Here is a 4,913-nt window from a genome sequence, read left to right on the forward strand (position 1 = left end):
TGCTTAACTTCAGCTTGGGAAATATCAGGAAATTTGGGGGGAAGACTCTGAAGAGGGCAGGGTTCAGGGAGTGGAGGGACTTCAGTGGGGTAAAATGCCATTGAACCCAGCTGCCAAATTGGCCATTTTCTCCAGGATGTACTAATATCTGTAACCTGGAGATCATAATCCCAGGAGAATTCTAACCACCACTTGAAGGTGGCAACCCTTCATTTTTCCACCAAGGAGCAGTCTGCCTTCTGCTTCCACCTGTCCTAGCATTTGGGCTGATGAAAGAAAAGACGGGGGTGCCATAGTAGTGGTGCCACACAATCCACCAATGTCATGCCTGGGTGAAAATGCTCTAGAAATTCTGTGGTAATACATGATGTCATGTCTGTTCTTTGCCTCATCAACAAAGCTCCTGGGGGTGACAGGAGGAGACCTCATATCCCTACATCAGGAGAATTCAGGAAAATAAATAAAGTAGCAGAATGCTTAGGTGGTAGAATAATCTGCTGCATGACAGACTCCCTGCAGAGGACCTTAGAGGTTTACACTTCTGGAAACCCTCTTATAAATGAAACAACAATATACTGAGCAGGGTGGGGTGGATCGGTGGGGAAACTTTATGTTGGGCTGTTTTCTTTTTTGTACGGTGTTGCTTGTGAACATTACAATTGGAATCTTTGACCTGAAGGATGAAGAGCTGCATTCTGTTCTCCCATCTTTCTGTGAGGCCTAATCTACACAAAAAATGGAATGAGGTGACAATGAAGTGTGAAAGTTATGAGGCAGAAGACTAGACTGGGACACTTCATATTAGAGGCGTTAAGCCACATTTGTAATGCTTCTCTGTGTCTACAGACAAAATAAGAACAGACAGGGCTGGAACATTTCTCTTTCCCAGTTTTCGGTTTGTTTTTTACTTGGAGGATTTTTCATAGAGAAGAGATTCAAGCCTGGAATCCTCCATGTGTACCTTAAAGGCTTTACTTCTCTTCTCTATGATAGGAAGTGCTGTTTGGGTGGGAGAAGAGTAGGATTTCCAATCTCCAGGTGGTGGTTGGAGAGCTTCAAGAATTACAACTGTTTTCTAGCCATTAGCAATCATTTCCCTCAGAGGAAATGGCTGCTTTTGAAGCTGGTTTCTAAGGCATTATACCCTGATGAAGTCCCTCCCCTCCCCAAACTCCACCCTTCCCAGGTTCCAGCCCCCCAAATCTCCAAGGCTTTCTGAACCCAGATATGGCAACCCTAACAAAGAGCTATTAAGTTGGAGGCCATTCTCACCGTGCTCCATGGCCCCACTTCTGATAGGAAACCCCTGATCTGCAGAATGAGGTCTATGGATTTCTGAATGCTTTTTCTATCACAAACACAATAATTATCACACACATGAACATAAAAATGTGCACAGACAAGGAGGATCAGTCAGGACAAGAATAAGATTTCTGCTTTTCCAGTGATAGCCAAAGGTTGGATCTGTTCCTTCCTGCATGTTTGCTCTGGATTACCATATGTTAAGCCTCTGCCCTCCTGCTCTTCTGTTATTTTTATTTCCCATTATCCTTTAATACTATAATGTGCTGTAGTTCTTAGGAGAAATGTGATTTTTCCTGTCAAAAGTCGTGGAGACAAACAGCACAGAACATGTATTGGCAGAAACCTGGCATCGACTATCTTCCGCTGTTACAGCATAATTCATCCTTATAAAACATTTAGATTTGGATAAAAGTTCCTAGATTTCATTTTACCTTACTTTTGGCTTTCATCCAAGCCTAGATTGTAAATTTAGCCTCAAGAAGATGAAGCTGCATAGATAAAATAGAGACAATAAAGTACTGAAATAACTACTATTAAGATGCTCTCAGAAACTTCTTTTAAAGAACTCCAGAAATGGGCAATTATGAAGAGAAATATTTTCTGGTAAAAATATTAACTCAGCTGCACACATATAAGAAAGATTTATCTGAAAATTCCTCTCGGCTTAGAATGAAATATAAAGGAGTCTCACTTTTCTAGGAAACTCAAACATTAATGAAGAAGTGAGAACTAAAGCGCTTCCTCTATATTTTTAACATAAATGTTAATGCCATAAAAGAACTAATAAATGATTTCCTTATAGTGGAAGACAAATAACTTTAACATATATAACTCCAGAGGCCTGCAGTAAAAGATTGTACAGCTTTCTTTCTGACTCAATGTGAAATCTTGCCTAATTTTCCCACCCACTTCCCATTAATAGCCTTCCTTGTCTGAACACCCCACACAGGGAATTTCCATGTCTCTCTCAGTTGTCTTGTCCTTTTCCTCTTAATACTATCTAGTTTCCATGTGCCCTCTTTCTCAAACCTTCTGGGAGGCTCCCCTGCAATCTAAAAAGCAACCTTTCACTGCACTTGACAAAGCTTCACCAACTGCTAACATTCCATAACAAATCCCCTCTCAATCTAGACTTAAGAGTGTCTGTAAAAATTTTGTGACATTACATCTGTCAATAGCTGAGAAAAGCCAGGTCTTTTTTCAAGCTTAAAACTGATTATGCATGGAGCAGAAAGGCCTGGATGGTGGCGGAAGGGCAACGGGGCTAATCCCTGCGTATGCATGACATCACTGCCATCCCGGCCTCCTCCTGACCCTGGCTTGTATCGGGGCCCCTGATGGCCTGCGGAAAGGGAACGTGGATTCTTCTGTGTTCCCTGTTTTGCTACTGCAGCCAGTGCAGTGTTCCTGCAGAGACACAAAACACCCTATGCCACCATCCAGCCGCTGCCATGCATAATCGGTCCATGTGAGATAAAGGAAGCCTGGTTTATTTTCAGGAGCCCGCAAAGTAAAAAAAAACTCTCAATCTGCTACAGTAGTAATGGCCTAATTCCATTTACTTGAGAGGATATCACATTGATTGCTAAAGGACTCTCTCCTTATCAGAAAGCACACCAACAATACACTTTCTATTAATGAACTTCCTTTGGAGGTCTAACAGGGATTTTTATTATTGGCTTTTGGAAGGGGTGTGAAAACATTTCTGTTTTAGAAAGTATTCAATTCTGCATTTTGGAACAAAATGATGTGTGTGCTTTTTCTGTCATTTTAACTTTTTGCTGTGATTTAATGAATTCCTGGGAGCTGCCTTGGACTTAATAAAGAAGAAGCTGATTTTTATACTTCACTTTTCACTGCCTGAAAGTGGCTTATCCCCTTGCTTTCCCCTCCCCACAACAGACACCCTATGAGGTAGGTAAGGCTGAGACAGCCCTGACAGGATTCCTTGGTCAGAAAAGCACTTTCAGGGCTGTGGCAAGCCCAAGGTCACCCAGCTGACTGCAGATGAGGGAGTGGGGAATCCAACCTGGCTCGCTAGATTCAAAGCTGCTGCTCTTCACTACTACACGAACTTGGCTCTCATGTTAGCAATTAAATGTCAAACTTGTATGTAGGAGTAGTAAAGGCTGTGGCCTTAATATGTGATTTCATGAGAGTAAATAGGACATGGTACTGCAGTCCAGTCCTAGATTCATTCACTCAGCAATAAGTATTGCAACAGCCAGGGTAAATCACCTGTCTCAAAGGTTAGTTACCAGCTTCCTAACTCAATTCAAGGAGCTGGTATTGCCCATTAAAGCCCTTCACAAACTGGAATCTGCATACTTGGACCACCTCTTCACATATGTACCTGTGCCACACATTTGTTCAACCTGATAAGGTCTTCTGACAGTCCCCTCCCCACAGGTGGTTTGGTCTGCCAGTGTCTGGTTGCAGCTCCCCCTCCACACACACACACAATGACTGTGCCTTCTTTGTGGAACACTCTCCTTGGTTTTGTCAGAACCTCTCTGACTATTCTGGTTTTTAGAAAACTCTGTATCCCTATTAGGACAACAAATGGATAAAGGTCGGGTACTCTTTAAATGGAATAAAACAATACTATGACCCCTGGGATTTATTCCATAGTAAAAGTGCATAGGATTGCAGTTTTAGGAGGGAAGTCAATCTCATTGAAATCTTCATGTTTCCTGCAGTTTACTATCCTCATTTCAGAAAAGGACCATGCCAGCTGTATCTCACTATAATTGCACTGACAAATGGTTCTGTATTCTCCTCTAGCTTAGTCCAAGACCAGTCTGGTTGCCATACATTGGCTGCAATCCCATGATTAGAATGGCAGAAGAATTTCAGTAATCTTTGATTGTTTTTCCATATTTAAAGGAAACTCTGACTTCAGTACTCTTCCTCCCTCTCATTCTCTCCCATGTATGTATGTATGTATGTATGTATGTATGTATGTATGTATGTATGTATGTATGTGTGTATGTGTGTATGTGTGTATGTGTGTATGTGTGTATGTATATGTGTGTGTTTCCTATAAGATCGCGTGTGTGCGATCTTTGGCTGCCATGCCTCAAGCTTTAGTTTAAAACACCCTGGTTATCCATCAGGAGAAAATGAGTTCATTCTTCATGTTGGAAAGACTGCTTACCCTTCATAACTAACCCAGAATACAGCTTGCTCCTCCTCTAATCCTGATGCAGAGAGAGAGAGGGAGAGATCTAGAATGATCCAGCAGTTGGGGTTTCGTTGTTTTAGCCTGCTTTTGGCAGTTGCAATACAAAACTACGTGTGCAGCATCGGTGCCTTACTTTGTGAGGAATCATTAGCCAACTTCTTCTTTTCTGTCTTCCCCTTTCTCTGGGTTTGCATGGAAGTAACTTTGCATAGGATTGCATTATAAGCACACCATTCATGCATGATTATGAGCAGGAGATTGTCTCATTCAGTCAAATACACTGGCTACAGGATTCTCTTTCTCGCATCAAACAGAACTGATACATATTATAAATATGCGATCCAAGAAGTTTCACATATTTAAGTATGTAATTAGAGCATAATTCAATAAAGCTCTATATCTGGAATGTGCAAGATCTGTAGTG

This window comes from Paroedura picta, chromosome 8, assembly GCF_049243985.1.
Source record: "Paroedura picta isolate Pp20150507F chromosome 8, Ppicta_v3.0, whole genome shotgun sequence".
Classification (NCBI taxonomy): Eukaryota; Metazoa; Chordata; class Lepidosauria; order Squamata; family Gekkonidae; genus Paroedura; species Paroedura picta.